The sequence below is a fragment of the Marmota flaviventris genome, chromosome 5 (genome assembly GCF_047511675.1).
Source record: "Marmota flaviventris isolate mMarFla1 chromosome 5, mMarFla1.hap1, whole genome shotgun sequence".
In the NCBI taxonomy this organism is placed as follows: Eukaryota; Metazoa; Chordata; class Mammalia; order Rodentia; family Sciuridae; genus Marmota; species Marmota flaviventris.
This window is the reverse complement of record NC_092502.1, coordinates 103,490,084-103,507,695: the sequence shown is the minus strand read 5'-3', so window position 1 is coordinate 103,507,695 and position 17,612 is coordinate 103,490,084. Positions and strand designations below refer to the sequence as shown.

At 38.4% G+C, this 17,612-nt stretch overlaps 1 protein-coding gene across 4 annotated transcripts in view; it reads right to left on the bottom strand.

Annotated features, from left to right (window-relative positions):
* Lhfpl2 (LHFPL tetraspan subfamily member 2) overlaps positions 1-17,612 on the bottom strand; it is a 144,124-nt gene that overhangs the window by 66,876 nt on the left and 59,636 nt on the right. For all 4 annotated transcript variants that reach the window (XM_071612467.1, XM_027927878.2, XM_071612468.1 and 1 more), the window contains one exon: positions 9,642-9,702. The gene's annotated coding sequence lies outside the window, so the exon portion shown is untranslated. The remainder of the gene's footprint in view (positions 1-9,641; positions 9,703-17,612) is intronic.

Sequence of the window (17,612 nt, the reverse complement as noted above, 5' to 3'; positions counted from 1 at the left end):
TGTGTGTTCTAAAACAGACTGGGGTTTCAGGGGCTGTTTCCAACTTCCATGGTATTAAATTTCCTTTTATTCTTCCCAGCACCACATTTCCAATAAGCCCTTAAGAAAAAAAACTTACCCTTAGGGAAGCATACTTTGCTATCTTAATAAAGTCTTCCAATCCTTAGGAGATAAGTCACCATATTTTCATTCTCAAAAATATTAATTTTATTCCCTCGAAGAATCTTATGAAAATATTTGTATTTCTTGCCTGAGTTCCCTGGGAGGTAAGCTAAAAAACTAACTAATAAAGGATACTTCCAACCTTACAAAAGACAATACATATTAGAATATGGAAATAATTAAGACTCAAAGAAAAAAATGTCAAGCCCTCAAAGCAAAAGCCCTCTAACTAGAAAGTACTGTCCAGAGGCTCTCGCCTGACTTGTGTACATTAGACACTATTCAGGGTCGTGGGATTTTAAATCAAGAAAGTAGGTGAAAAAAATTCAAGATCCTATAAATGGTAAACTAATAAATGAGGATTCACTCCCAACAAAGAATTCATAAATAGATTCCATTGAAATAGCATGCTCTGCAAAATACCAACTTTGGTTTCTTCTCAAGAAATCTGATTTATCCATTTGGCAAGAATATATTTAATTAGGAAAACATTCACTAATTCAAGAAGTAAAGTCCAGATGCAGGCAGGAAGAACAGGGATGCACATGAAGAGAGGAGGAGAAGGTTTATTTGGGGGCACACTGCATTAGAAGGGCCAGTGGGACATTAGGGGAAGGTGCCCAACAGACAGTTGGCTTCAGGGGTCTGCAGCTTGAAGGAAAAGTTTGATCTGGAGAGCACCAGCTGTGGATGGCAGCAGAGCTGCCATGGAGTGGGCTAGATAATTCAGAGAATACAAGGAGATGAGGGAGAGAAGGGGCCAAGGAGTACATGGGATCAGTTATTAAGCAGAAAACAAAGGAGTCGGCCAAGTGAACAGAGAAGACCAATCAGGAGAGAAGAAGCAGATAAGAGGCATTTCATAAGTCAATGAACATTTTATTATGGCCCAGCACATTACTGTGCTTTATTCTTCTAACAGAGGTAGGTGCACCTTGCCTGCCTGCAAGGGTGCCTATAGGCCTGGATGAGATGGGGCAGGAGTGCTCATGGAGCAGGGCTGTGAATGGCAGCCACAACCAAGAAGCCACCTAAGAACTTCTAGCTGTGGGCTGGGGATGTGGCTCAATCGGTAGCGCGCTCGCCTGGCATGCGTGTGGCCCAGGTTCAATCCTCAGCACCACATACAAAGAAAGATGTTGTGTTCGCCGAAAACTAAAAGATAAATATTAAAAATTCTCTCTCAAAAAAAAAAAACTTCTAGCTGTGATCTCTTTGACATGTCTATACCTGAGCTCTTTTTTAATAAATTGTTTATTTTAATTAGGTATATATGACAGCAGAATGCATTTTGATTCATTGTACATAACTGAAACACAAGTTTACATTTCTATGGTTGTACACAATTTAGTGTCACACCATATGTGCAGTCATACATGTACCTAGGGTAATGATGTCCATCTCATCCCACCATCTTTCCTGCCCCCATGCACCCTCCCTACCTTTCCTCCCCTGCTCAATCAAAGTTCCTCCATTGTTTCCATGCCTCCTTGCTCCCCATTATGAACCAGCATCCACTTATCAGAGAGAACATTCAGCCTTTGGTTCTTCGGGATTGGCTTACTTCACCTAGCATGATATTTTCCAACTGCATCCATTTACCTGCAAATGCCATAATTTTATTCTCTTTTAATGCTGTGTAATATTCCATTGTTTATATATATACCAGAGTTTCTTTATTCATTCATCTATTAAAGGGCATCTAGGTTGCTTCCACAGTTTAGCTGTTGTGAATTGAGCTGCTATGAACATTGATGTGGCTGTGTTACTATAGTATGCTGATTTTAAGTCCTTTGGGTATAGACCGAGGAGTGGGATAGCTGGGTCAAATGGTGCCATTCCAAGTTTTCTAAGGAACCTCCATACTGCTTTCCAGATTGGTTGTACCAATTTGCAGTCCCACCAGCAAGGTATGAGTGTGCCTTTTCCCTCACATCCTCGCCAACATTTATTGTTGTCTATATTCTTTTAGCTGCCATTCTGACTGGTGTGAGATGAAATCTTAGAGTAGTTTTCATTTGCATTTCTCTAATTCCTAGAGCTGTTCTGAAGTGCAGGATAATTTTATATGTAATTAATAGTTAATGCATAGATAACTATGCTTATATATAATTACATAATTGGTATGACTCTACATCATGTGCAACTAGAAGAATGAAAAGTTATACTCCATTTATGGATGATGTGTCAAAATGCTTTCTACTGTCATGTATAACTAATTAGAGTAAATAAAAAATAATTTTAAAAAATAAAATGCAGAATTATGCATCCACCAACTTTTCTAGGAAAATGAAACAAGGTCACGGATGTCAGAATCATCATTTTCACAATTGACAATATTGCCTGAATTTAAGAACACAAACAAACAATTCACAAAAGAGAAAAAAAAACACAAATTGTTATTCATATTTTGAAAAATACTCCATTTCATTAATAATAAAAAGCCAAAAGTACTTGAAAGAGTTAAAGAAAGAAGGCTGCCACTAAGAAGGAATATGAAGGAGAGGGAGGGAGAAGAATTAATGATGACCACCTTCTGCCCATCCCCTTCCCATCTATTATTTAACAAGCCTCTGCACACTCTGTAACACAACGGCTGCCTTTTGCATAAAGTTTTTTTTAAATATTTTTTTAGTTGTTGATGGACCTTATTTATTTTGATGTGGTGCTGAGAATTGAACCCAGTGCCTCACACATGCTAGGCAAGTGCTTTACCACTGAGCCACAACCACAGCTCCCATACATAAAGTTTTATTGAAAACACACACACACACCAGTAAAAATTAAAATGAAATGCCACTTTCAACTCATAAACCAGCAGAGATTTAAGAATCTTAACTCCTTACCAATCAGGGTGTCATAAAATAAGCATTCTCATATACTACCAATGAGACTTCAACTGTCCTGGAATATTTTCACATCTGAATAATGCCATTTATAGAAGTATATCCAAAGTTTTATATATAGTCTTTAAAAAGTAAAAAGAAAATAACTCAAATGTCAAAGACAGAAAGAAAGTTAAAGTGATTTAAGACATACGCTGTAGGATAGAATATTAAACCAGTCAGACATGGTTGTGCACATCTGTGGTCCCAGCTACTCTGGAGGCTAAGAGGATGGAAAATTCAAGGTTATGATGGGCAACTTTGTGAGACCCTTTCTCAAAATAAAAAATAAGAATTGTAATACACATACACACACACACACACACACAATGGAATATTACTCAGCCTTAAAGAAGTTGTGGCATTTGCTGGTAAACAGGTGAAACTGGAGAATATCACTCTAGGAGAAATAAGTCAATCCCAAAGACCCAAAGGCCAAATATTTTCTCTGATAGGTGGATACTAATTCATAATAACGGGGGAGGGGAATAAAGATAGTTTGGATTAGACAGAGGAGAGTGAAGGGAGGGGAGGGAGTATGGGGTTAAGAAGGATAGTAGAATGAATAGTACATTATTACCCTATGCTCATATATAATTACATAATTGGTATGACTCTACGTCATGTGCAACCAGAAGAATGAAAAGTTATACGCCATTTATGGATGATGTGTCAAAATGCTTTCTACTATCATGTATAACTAATTAGAACAAATAAAAAATAATTAAAAAAAATAAAAATAAGGGCTGGGATGTGGCTCAGTGGTAGAGTGCCCACAAATTCAAGTCCCAGTACTGGAAAAAAAAAATTAAAATGCTTTTTTTTTTTTTTCTTTTTAAACAAAGAAGAAAGGAAGACATGGAGAAATATTTATAACATAATAAAAAAGGAAAAAAAATCACCAAATATAAAGTTGTGACAAAGCTCTACCATTTGAAAAACAGAACATGGAAGAAGAGGTACTCTTAGAAATTTGGCCATTACATTAATAGTGGTGGCCCTATTAAAAAGGAAAAGGAAAGATTTTCTCTCATGCATGCTTATGCTTTTCTGTATGAACATGGGTTCTTTGGATAATTGGGGAGGGGCACATACAAATGTCTTTTGGCAATTCTAAGTATGCAAGGTCTAATGCTTGGCTCTGGAAGGGTAACAGTGTTCAGGAGCACTAGGGAAGATCAAAGTGTGACCTGTGGGCAGATGCTGTAAATAGGCGAGCACACAACATAGACTATCAGAGCAGCTCAAGAAAAATGTAACTGGTAGGGTCTGTCACAGTGACTTTCTCTGCAACCCTCTCTTATCAAAATGCCTATCAGTGTCCAAATGGATAGACTTATATATACCTGATATAGGCTGTAAATTGCCCCAAACTGGTGACCCTGACCTTAAATAATGAGAAATCCATGAAAGCACTTGACCACCACCTCACATTGTCTTTCCAATCCATACTCCATGAACACGATGAGAAAAATAGACTGAACTTCAACTGAGCCAGGGATGCGGTCTGAGAATGAAGCAAGGAGAGAGAACTGTCGTCGTGAAGCAGCAAGAGGGAACCAGCTCATTAAAAGAGAAACACTAGATTTCTAACAAAGGCAAAAGAGACGACCTGAGCCAGTGTCCACTTCCCAACACAACTTGGCTATCTAAACAGAACAATTTGGATCAAAATCAGATAAATCTCCAATGCATCTGAGCTTAGCAAATAGCCTTGAGAGTTTTTTCACAGACTGTTCTGGGATACCACAGTAAGGTGCAGAGACTGGAGATGGCCCCATCCTTACACATTTCCTGGTACCCTTGCCCCGAGCTATGTGGCAAGTAGCTGGCCTGTGGCTTGGGGGATGCTGGTGCTGAGGCTGTCTGGAAGGACAGGATCACTGTATGACTAGTGGTTCCACCCTATGTGAGAGTACAAGAGAGGGAAAGATTTCAAAATCATTATTGTGGTGACTGAATTGATCCAAAAAGGCAATGCAGATTAAATCAATATTTAATTCAGAAGAAGTCAGTTTCAGTTAGGAAGTCAGGGAAAGTTTTAAAGAGCAGACAGGGCAGGATCTAAGAACTTGAGAGGTATATTATTACCCCCTTTAATGGCAAGCAAGGATTGCTGCAGTTTGGCATGAACAATTATTTTTTAAAAATTGAATACTAAATAAAAATGTATATAGTTATTTACCTGCCTATGGTGGCAAGCTTCATATAAAAGCACACATGCTCTTCATAGTCACAGTCAGGGCAATGTCTCCATACTATCCCAGGGTATATTCACTCGGCTGAGTTCATTAATATAAAAAAGCTTCCTAGGTGAGGATGATGGTATGTCATCATGCAGGTGGAAAGACAATAGCAATAACCAACTGGAAGTGAATCACTGTACCGGAAGATTTGCACACGGCCTTTTTCACAGACATTCCATCACAAAACTATGCTTTTATTGACATCCAGAACATCCCTTGTGAACTAATCCCATCAGATGGAGGGGCAGAATTCCCTGTGCAACAATCCATCAGAAAGAGCACAAAAACACAAAGCAAGATGGATACATGGGTCGCCATGACCCAGGAGACTGGTTCACAAACTGTCATCTAGAAGAAAATGACTTATTTGCCCCCAGTGAATCAGCACTCACTTCAGTATAAGAAATGTGGGAATATAGTCCCAAGTCTTCTGTAACAAGGATTTCTTATCAGAAGAAAGACAAGCTGTCAACATACAGGTAATGAAAAGTAAAAGATAAATAAGAACTGCATCCACTTTACACGTCTTTAATGTACTTTGATTTGCTTTTGTTAAATCTTGAAAATTGCTACCTGTGCTTTATTATTTTCCTATCCAGAAACCATCTATTTGGTCCAATTTACCTTCAGTAAAGGGAGAAAGTTGTTATACCTCTTTTATTAAGTGCTTGTCCATTTCCATTAACTGCTTCCAAACTGATGGTATAGTGAATTCTAGGTGTGATACTAGAACTTAGGAACATCTATATCATAACAGTTAAGCTACACAAAGGAAAGCTGCCTGTGTTAAAGATTCTTTTGGGGGCACTTGACCACCGAGCCACATCCCCAGCCCTATTTGGTATTTTATTTAGAGACAGCGTCTCATTGAATTGCTTAGCACCTCGCTTTTGCTGAGGCTGGCTTTGAACTCACGATCCTCCTGCCTCAGTCTCCGGAGCTGCTGGGACCTTTAAAGATTCTTCATAAGACTTGAGAGTGGCTCCTACTTAATGTGGAGATATGAGTTCTTGGATAGAGCTTATAACATGGGGAAGCTCACTCTCCCACTTTTGTTCAATCTGAAAAAAGTGTGAGGATAGCAAGATATAAAAATTATGAACAAGATATTTGCACTCTCTTTTCTAATACTAATGCTTTAAAACCTGCTGTGTATTTTTCACTTACAGCACATCTCAGTTTGGGTATAAAATTTTCATCTGAAATAACTGATTTGGTTTTAACTTTGTAAAATTTGTAGCTAAAAGAATAGATTTGCATACTCAAGTTATTTCAAATACACTTGCAAGCTTTCCAATAAATGAACTATTATTCTAAATTTTAAATAAAATAAAATTACAGTGCCTCAGTGGCCACATTTCAGGTGTTCAGTAGCCATACATGGTAGTGGCTACCAGATAGACCTCCACTCTGTACATTTGGTCAGTCCCAGTAAGAATTCCACAGGTGAGGAAAGACTGTCCACAGTCCACTCAGGAAGAAAACCCACCAACTCCTAAGGATGTGCTCTTCTGACAAGGGAGTACTCCTTGCAGGGTTACCTTCAGTCTATTCAGATTATCTTCTCAGATTCCAAAATAGCAAAAAAATTAAAATCTGGTGTAAAAGAAAGCTCAACAAGTTAAAGGTCAAACTCTAGGGATTTTAAAACTGTGGACATTTTTTTGAGCCCATTTCTCTGCCTCCTTTCTTGGGTCCTGACAAATTTACAAGCACATTTATTGAGATTCACTAGGTGTTAGTTTCCTGTGCCTTACTCTCCATACATCATTGACTCTCTTAGCAACCCAGTGAAGTAGGTGAAAGCCAGAGAGGGTGTCAATAACTTGTTCAAGGTCACACACCTAATTATAGGGAGTAGAGCAGGAATTCAAGCCCAGAAAGTCTGACTAGTTTTTGTTTTTTGTTTTTTTAAAGCCTGGTAGTACTGTCAGTATAAGTTCCTTTAAACTAACCACACACCTAAACTCCCATTTTTCAAAACCGTCCTACAATTTTCACTGAGCAGGCAGGCAGAACAGAGCAGGTATTGCCTTGCCATTTTGCCAAATGAGGCACAGGAGGGGAGATGTTTGCCCTCGAGGCACGATGATGAGTACCTGGAAGAGCAGAGTCTCAGAGTTCATATCCAGTGTCCTCTCCATCAAACCCAAGTCAGGGAGCCAACAAGGGGAGATTTGTTGACTATCTAAAACTACATACTCTCCCTCTTACCTCAATCAATCTTCCAAAACACCTAAGAAGGAAGAGATCATCCATAAGTAAAGAGATCTGGAGTGCCATGGAGTACAGAAATTGCCTTAGGTCACACAGACAACTGACACCACAGAGCCAGCTGAGATCCCAGGCCAAGTGTGTGTCCAATAGAGGGGGATGCCTCCCTAGGATTGCCAATGTCAAGGGTTTTCTTAAACTGCAATCCAGAGGACACTTCCACCATATTAATGCAATGTAAATAACAGGAAATTGTCTGTAATTCAGATGTCATTAATTCAGAATGTAAGAACAAGAGTGCCTATCTGACCTGATAATCAAGTTTGTATAGGATAAAGTCACAACTTAAAACATAACAATACAAGAAACAGAAGAAGCTGGTTTTATGGGACTAATTCTTCAGAGAGGAGGACTTAAGGGAGTAACAGGGTAACCACTTAGGATGGGCAGACTCAACCATCGCCAGCATACATGCGGAACACAGGTACACTTAACTTGGGTGCCCAAGATAAGAAAACAGGCAATGTGGCTGTTGCTCCTGTTCCCATTCAAGTGATGGTGCCTCTGTATGAAAATACACACACTCCCCACAGCACAAACCTGTCTCTGTTGAGAATATCTTCACTCATGGAACAATGTGAGCAAAAATGGGCTGACAGGCACCTGGAAATTCTGGAGCTGAACAACGTATGGCAAAGTCATGGCTGGCCAAATTTTAAACAGGTTTATGAATACTTGGTTCAAAAAAATCACATGTAAAAAAATTCCCTTATTTTTAACATACAGGAAAAGATGTGCATTTTTATTGATAATCTTTAGTAATAGGAAACCAGCTTCTCCCATCCCCACTAAATAAATATAAAGTAGATATTTAAAGATCATCAGATGGATATAGTACCAACGATTAGCCTGCTCAGGACACCACTTGTTTCATGTCAGCCCTCACCTTCCCATGAGAATGAATTCAGCTCTAACCATTTTATAACTCACAAGTGTTTACAGATGACATTAAAAAAAAAAAATAAAATAAAAAGACCCAAGCTTCCTAACCTAACAGTACTAGTTTTTAGAACACTGTAGTAACACTCGAGAAATCAATAACCCAAAATGTGACAAAAGAGCAGATTTTCCTTCCCCAAAATCAGTAAGCCAAAAAGATGGCCTTTCTACAAATGAGAGCTGACTCTGTGTAAATCCTCTGCACGTTGCTGGCCCTCCTAGAGAGGTGTTTTTTTTTTTTTAACCTAATCAGACTTTCTGGGCTTAAATTCCTGCTCTACCCCCTATAATTAGGTATGTGACCTTGAACAAGTTATTGACACCCTCTCTGGCTTTCACCTACTTCACAGGGTTGCTAGGAGAGTCAATGATGTAAAAGGAGAGTAGGGCACAGGAAACAGTTGGTCCAGAATCCACACATATCCTGGGTCCTTTGGCTTGAGCTCATCCCCATGGGTGAACGAGGCCTCTAGGGGCCCTGGTTGAACAGGCTTTTGAGAAACAGACCTGGATCACATTCTTTAGGGACAATTATTTAACTACCCATTGTCTTGATTTGCACTAAAGTATACAGCCAGATGATTACTCAACCCTTATTACTAGTGTTTTCCAAAAGCAACTTATAAATTAAAATCTATTCAGTTAATATAAAACACCTCTTGGTTAACTTTTTATAACTTTCATTTTGGAAATCCTTCTGCATGAAAACTATGATCAAGTATTAAAATTGGGTAATTTGAACTGGCCATTCCTATTTCCCCTTTCTGAGAAATATGATAACCAATGGTAAAACGGTCCCAGAAGAAGTTCAAAAAGAAAGACAACTTAAATTCTACGAAGGCCATTTTTAAGAGCTCTGAAACTTCTTCGTAAATGGTGACAAAACAATGTCAGAATTGAAGCACAGAAATTATAGCATTAAATTCAATACCATTCATGAAACTTCACTGGGTCCTTTATAGCCCTGATGCATGCACAAGCAAAAGGAGTTTCCAACCTAAAAATATTAGTGCTTATCACATAGGGTCCAAAAATTTGAAACTTGGCATCTTTCTCAAGTAGGAAGTTGCCACCCACCTAGAAAGTGTTTCCAAACAATCACCAACAATAAGGATGTCTGATTTTATTTACTTACGTATTTAAAGTTTTGCAGGAATACAGGGAGATCTCAATGAACAACTTCAGAAAAATGCCACCTAGAGGAAAAATTCAATGAAAGGTTAATTTTTTAAAAAAAGAAAAAACACACAAAAACAACTTACCATGCAATTTTATGTTTATTAAAATAAAATACGTGATTTTTCTTCAAATAGTGGTTCTCACACCAATAGTTCAATTTGCCTTAGAATATAGCCACTGCTTTCCCAGTACAGTGAGGAACTAAAATGCAAGGAAAAAAAAAAAACAAAAAGAAAACTGAAAGAATCCCAAAATATCTCTTCAGCAGTGCTTGAAATTTTAAAAATAAATAGAACAAATTTATGATAAAAGATACTATAGTTAATATTTGTTGAAAATTTATTTTACATCTTGGACTGTTTTAGGTTTCACAATCCAACCTTTCCAGACAAGCACTGTGTCCACTGACAGATGAGGACCTTCTTCAATATCACAAAGATCCAAGGTTTCCAAATCATGCCCTTTCTCTCCTACCATGTGGTATTGCTCAAGAGCACTTTCTACTTTATCAAGTGTAAGCCATTACCTCCCCAAATACCCACATGCACATTTTCTATAATCAAAACTTTCAAATGGTGCCGACAATGAAAATAAGTTAACAGCAAGCTATAAGTAACCACATTTTTTCCTGATAGTTTAATATCAGTAGCACCAGTGCTAATCTAACTGTTCCTAAGGTTGAGAAGCACAGTACATGGCTCAAAGGCTCCTCAATCTAAAGAAATCATAACACTTTTGAAATAACTTGAAGATACTACACAAAAGTCACTTAAATAAAAAATATCTAAAAAATATAAATCCTGAACACATAAAATCCTTTGTTACAATAGCTCAGAGAAACTATAATTTTTTTTTTCTTAAATGGTTCTTTTCTGGCTAAATTCTAAGCATTGCCCACAATTTCATGACCATTATTTTTATCTGGACATGGCTTCTGTGAAATAAATCACTAGGATTATTATGAATGGGTCTGTTATAAATAGAGTTCTTGATCAACATTTCATTGCTCCCAAAATGAGTCACAGAAATTCTTGAATCTTACTACTGTTCAAAATCAAAGATAACATTAAAAAGAATTTTTTTTTTCTTTGTACACACATCGTGAGCAAAGCTCCGGACAAAGATTAAGACCCTAGCAATAACAAAGAAGGCAGAGTGGCATACTGATTCCTACCTAAAGTTTTCCAAACTCATATGGATGTTAAAAGCATTTCCTAGAATAAGTAAATTTGACCCACAAGCTCTGAAGAAAAAAGACACTTAGGAATAAGTTCTTTGTATCATGATTAAGCTTTTTTGACAAAGTAGTCAAATCTTGTGAAACTATCAAAGCAATATGAAAGATTAAACCAGCCAGTTGTTTTACTGAATTTGGTTGGTAAATAGTGTGTTATTTTTATATTCTTTAAAAAAATATGCCATTTCTGGGCTTGGGGCTGTAGCTCAGTGGCAGAGCACTTGCCTAGCATGCATGAGGCACTGGGCTCCATCTTCAGCACCATATAAAAATAAACAAATAAATAAAATAAAGGCATTCTAACTGTCTACAACTACAATTTAAAAAATAATATGCCATTTCCATTATGGAGATTCCTCAAAAAAATAGGGATGGAATCATCATATGACCCAGCTATCCCATTCCTTGGTATTTTCCCCAAAGATTTAAAATTTCCATACTATAGCAATACTGCCACCTTAATGTTTATAGCAGCACAATTCACAACAGCTAAATTATACACACCACAATTTCTTAATCCATTCATCTACTGACAGGCATCTGGGTTGATCTCATTAAACACACAAAGAGACACATATATAAACACTATATATATATATATATATATATATATATATATACACACACACACATAAATATATACATATATATGTATATATATATAAATACACACACACTGGAGTTCTACTCCACCATAAAAAAGAATGAAATCATGTCATTTGCCTGGAAATGGAGAATACCACGCTAGGTGAAAATAAGCCAAACTCAGAAACTCAAAAGGTTGAATGTTTTCTTTCATATGCGGAAACCAGAATAAAACAAAGGAAAGGGGGAAAAAAGATGGGATATAATAAAGGTAAAGGGAAGACCAGTAATGTAGAAGGAGATAGAGCAGCAGAGTGGAGGGATATATAATGGGAGGCAGTGCAGAATAAATTCTTTAAAAATCGTGTTATATGCATATGTAAACATACTACAGAGAACTTCATCTTTATGCATAAGGAAAAAGAACCAATCAAATATAAATAAATAGTTGAGCATAAGAAAGTCTAGTAGAGCAGAGGAAGGAGAACAGAGGAGGAAGGGAAAAGGGGGATCATGAAATTGAATTCCATGCATGTATGAGTTTGATGGGATAAACTCACAAAACCCCTAAGGTGGGTACTAGTATTATCCCCATCTTAAAGATAAAGAAGCATGCACAGAGATGTTTAAAGAACTCTCCAAAAATTACAAGACTCAGAAGTAGTAGTTAAGATCCAATCCACACACATGATCACACTTAATTCTAATAATGATAAAATGCAGGCAAGGGGAGAAATTTTTAGTTTCATTTTAAATTTGAGGAAAACTGAAATTCTGAGGAGTTCAGACTTCTGCAAAATCACACTGCAATTCAGAAACAAACGTCAAGAATAGAACCTGGCACTTCTCAATTCAAATCTAGTACTGCTTCTATATTTGTGGATTTTGGGGTTAGATTCTATATGTAACTCAAGAGTGTATGGTACCTTTAATCCCTGAGAAGACACTTCTGAATTGTCTTTTCACGTTGAGGCAACTACATTAAGTATGGCTCACACCAAGTTACTAACGTTGCCATGTCGCCATTTCCCATTTTTCATGAAATTATGTTTTTTCACTTAATGGTTATCAAATATACAGGTTTATATAGAAATTGGAAATATTGGTCCTCATTTATTATTGTTTCACCTTCATTTTTGTATGTTATTGCTCTGTGTTGCCATTTAAATTATTTATAGCCCAATAAATGCAGGCATTGTTTATTCCAGCAAGCTTCTAAGTAAAATTAAAACCACTGTGTTTCTGCACATTAAGGAGTTAATAAGTTTTTACATCCCATTCATCTCCATTTGGGTTGCATGCCCTCCTGTTCCACTTCCGGAGACCAGGGGAAGAAACAATAGCTGCCTTTTGAGCCTAAGCACAGCACCCATGTGACAGGCACTGGCACTTATTTATTGAATTGAGTTGTGGAAAAACAGGAAGCAGAGTTGTAAGACCCCTTTCTCAGTTACAAATTTCCAAGACTTGAAATGTCCCAATTTTGAATCGTTTCATGTTACTCAGTAAAATCAGAACCAAGGAATGAAAATGACTTTGGAAGTTACAAGGGTAAATCTCAGCCTAATGAAAAAAGAATTTTGTAATAAACAGAGTGGTCCCCACAGTGGTCCAGAAGTCTCAGTAACTGTACTCAAACAAGAAGAATGCTTTCCTGAACCCAAGGTGGCTCCCTACATCCATCCACGGCAAGAATGGGAGTTCCATGGAAGAGCACAGTGTGTTATGTGGCACTTTTCAATTCATTTCTCAGTAGAACCCACTATGAGTAGAAAGTGGATGGAGCATGGGTGGGGACAGACATCATTATTATTCCCATTTTTTCGGGTTAGAAATTTAAGCAACTTAGGCTGAATCACACAACTAGTAAAAGCAAGAAGTCGGGCCTCAATCCAGGACTTCTGACTCTAAAGGTCAGGGCATTTCCAGCGAGGCTGTTTACCCAACAACCAACAAATTATGACTTCAACCATTATATTTATTCATTATGGACAGAGGCAGGGATGGGCCCCAATGAAACAAAGCATGGGGGTGAGGAGCAAAGGAGATCAGCTAACAGCAAAATATCTAAACTCACCAATTTGAGCCATTTATATTTTTGGTAGGAAAGTTCTCTGAGGCTCTGTTCACATGGGTCAACTAAAGGAATGATTATCCAAATCCTACTTTAGTGTGCTTTGTTGATACAATAAATGTTTGGGGAAGTTAGTCCACATTTTAAGGGCAGTTGGAGGCAATACAATAAACATAAAAAAGCAGTGGCTCGCTTCTGCACCCAGAGCATAAATTATGCCTTAAAGATTAGGCTGGTAGATATTAAAGGAAAAAGGAAGGGGGTGGGGGTTGCTTGAAATACGTTCTCTGACAACTCTTCCAGGACAATCTCACACTTGAATCTGACAACAGGAGTTTAACACAAATGGGTCAACCATTGAATGATTGCTGAAGCTTGCAAGATTTTCAAGGAAAGACATAAAGGTGTCAAATTTCATGAACCTGTCTACCAAGCACAGAAAGTGGCAGGTTGCCAAAGGCTGGACGGTGTTCACTCATGTGAGATGCTGGGAACTTGAACCTCTACAATGCCTGTCTTGCCACTTAACCACAGTGGTGAATGATTCATTTCAACTTTCCAAAGACCTCATAAACTCTAAGTCAAATGCTGCTAATCATAAAAACTTCCTTTTACTCAATACTCTGTTATGCAACATTACAGAATCGACATGAAGTTGTCAGAGAATACGTTTTAAATGTAGTATCTGGGTACAAGAGAAGAGCCTATAGATGTGCCAACAAGTCAGATTCAATTACGCTGCATTTTAGTGTGCCAGGTTTGTGCATCAAAACGTTACTATTGTTATTTACATACAGCTGGTACCATGTTCATACATATAAGTGTCATCCCTTCCCCAATATCTAGTTATAAATCTAAGAAATTACAGGCTCCTTGAGAACAAAACTAATTCTAGCTTACTCCTCTCTGCTTCAGTCTCTTGCACAGAATAGTGTAGAGCACAGGACACAGAGGTCAGAAATAAACAACAGGTGATCACAGTAAGAACATTCCCTACAGATTGGCAGAAAAGGCAGACTATGGGAACAAGAGAAATACTGGATTAATAAGAATGGAGACGATCATTCAGCAAAGATGACAGTGGGAATTCCAGAACAAGAAGAAAGCACAGGAGGTAGACATGAATTAGCAGGCTGTAAAGATGCATGGGGGGACTAGTTACCCCGCACAATGCAGCGGGAAACCTCAAGTGGGGGTATTTCCAAAACACCAGCGTCCATCCAGACCAGCCTCTGTGAACTTCTTCTGTCCCAGAACAGCCTTATAACATGGGTGGCAGAATAGGGTGACAGAGGCAAGTGTGCAGTTAAGGAGCTCTTCAGGTAATTCTGAAAAACTCTCCTCCAGATGACAGTGACTAAATATTGTTGCTTTTTTCTTTTAATCTCAAATATAGATGTGTGATCATTTTGTAAGACCAAAACTATTGTGAATACTGTCAAGTACCAGCAAAGCATGAGCCACATGGGACACACCAACAACTTGTTCAAGAACTGATGACTTAAGATGGACAGGCATTGGCCATTACAACAAGAAGGGTACACGCAGCACACCTGGGGAGTGGGCCAGGGTAGACAGGGAGCCACAGAAATCAACGGGGACTATAAGTGTATCTGATAAGCCCTCTCTTTCACAGTTCTTCACCGTCTGCATTCCAAGTCTGGGCACAAACTTTAAGTAATAACAGACCAATGTTTCTGAAAAACAGATGATAAGATTAGAAGTAAAAATAAAGAATATTTGCTCATTAAAAAGATTTCCAAACAGTTATTTATGGACAAACACAGACCAAAGTATATATTTGCAAGTAAGGACCCTGCTCCTAAGTTAGCTATCAATTATAAACCCCTTCAAGCTCAGATACAAACCTGTGCATTGCTTTCCAAAAAAACCTTATATGTCTCCAAGGGTTCTGATCATGCCAAATGTTTATGCCATCGCTATGTCTCCATTTGGAAGTGTGTCATCGTCACAGGCAAAGCTCATTGAAGGGGCTTCACCATTAAAAAAAGCCAATTCATCCCTTGGGAAATGCCTTTCCTGTAAGTCTCCTGAAACCAAAGGAAAAAACCCAGGAGTTTCTGCATCTAAGCAAGGTCAGCTCTAAAGGTGTTTGGACTACCAACTCGCCTACCTATTTACCTTTTTCATTATCTTACAAATGCATAAAAGCATTTATCTGTCCATCATTCTATTCCCTCTCTAGTCAACAATATTGACTGGGTACCTACTCCCTGCCAGGCACAGCGAAGACCATGACAAACAGAGCATTATTTGCTCCTCCGAAGGAATGGATTCTCTCACATGGCATCAGGCTCAGCAATCTCTCGGCACCTTTTGCAACTCTCTCTAATAACCTGTCTGGTATGAAGGTCTGGTGGCCATCGTCGACATAGCAATGCCCGGGATCACTGCTCTCTCTTCTGGAAATATCTATATCTTAAGTTTCAGTCTACACAATCAAACTCTTTGAGCTTTTCTAAAATTTGACATAAGATGAGTAGGTGAGGCAGAGCTAAAAAGGGGATCTGCAATTATACTGGAGGGAGCCTAGAAGTCCTGCATCATTTACATTCAAGTAACGGTAGCTTCTGAGTGAATTTCAGGAGAAATAAAATCACTTCAAATATTAATTACATGAGAACATTGTGAATACGTTTTTACCACTTACATGTCAACAAACATGCAAATATCATGACAGAACAAAGGGTACATGAACTTTTAATAAAACATTTTATAAAGCTTATGATAATACTTTTTGCTCAGTAACGTACAGTATAATTAATCAATAAAAATAAATCCTAAAAACACCCTCAGCAATGGAGCCTTATGAGGCCCACTTAATACCGATCGCTACCTATATGGAAAACAAAAGCAAATCCACTGCCCCTTAAGAAAGGGGAGAATGCTTCCCATCACAAATCATGGTGTGGGCTCTCCTTCTTTTGTGACCTGCTTCGATTCCAAATCTGATATCATGTTCTCCAAAACTCAGTTTTGAGGTCTCAAGGCATCTGCCTCCATAACTATGTTGCCTCTGCATCCTTCCTATTCCAGACAGGAGACTTTACTCAAGACCCTCGTAGGGCCAGCTTCCACCAAGTCCTCTTCTGCACACCCTTTTGCTTTTGTCTCTCTCAGGCCTCCTCCGAACTCATGCAGCCCTCTCACACTCGGCCCTGTGTGATAACTATGAACTTGTGCACACTCTGGGCACAGCCCTGTTATATCCACACTGAGCAATAATTATGTGCTTATTTGCACATAATAAGCACAGATCTTAGTTCCTGAGAGTATTTCAGATTTTCCTTTTGGCTGTTGAAGATGTTGGCGGGGTAGGGCTGGGGCTGGGGCTGGGGCTGGGGCTCAGTGGTAGTACAATTGCCTGGCATGTATGAGGCCACTGGGTTTGTTTCTCAGCACCACGTGTAAATAAATAAAATAAAGGTCTATCAACAACTAAAAAAAAAATATTTTAAAAAAAGATGTATGCAAGGTAGCCCCCATATACCAAGATAAAATAGCCCAGCCCTCTTTTATCAGGACAAAGGCTCTCCAAGGTCCCAAGAGGAAAAGTTGAGTTCAGATATTACTTTCATGCCCTTTCTAACCCCTCCCTGTGACCCATGACACATACGTGAGAAGCAACGGGTCAGGGTTAAAAGCAGTCTAGCCACAGAGCCCAGCCCAGCTAACTGGCCCACATGGTGGCTGAACCCTGACCTTGGCCTTACTGTCTCCATTCTCTGACCAGATGTGTTAACTGGCTGCAGATTCTTGAATTAGATCTCAGATGTGTGCGTCCCTTCTAACAACAATAACAAAAAAGAAAGTGATGGGATGTCATTTTCTCTAGTAAGTAAAAATTGCTCTAGTTATCCATAGCTAACCACCTACCAGCAAATTCAATATCCACAGTAAACAGATTTAAATCCCTTTCTCCACAAGATTCCTCTGTATTCGAGGGTTACAGGTGCCTCACTGAAATCAAAACGCTCTCCTCAGAGATAACACTGCTCACACACCAGCCT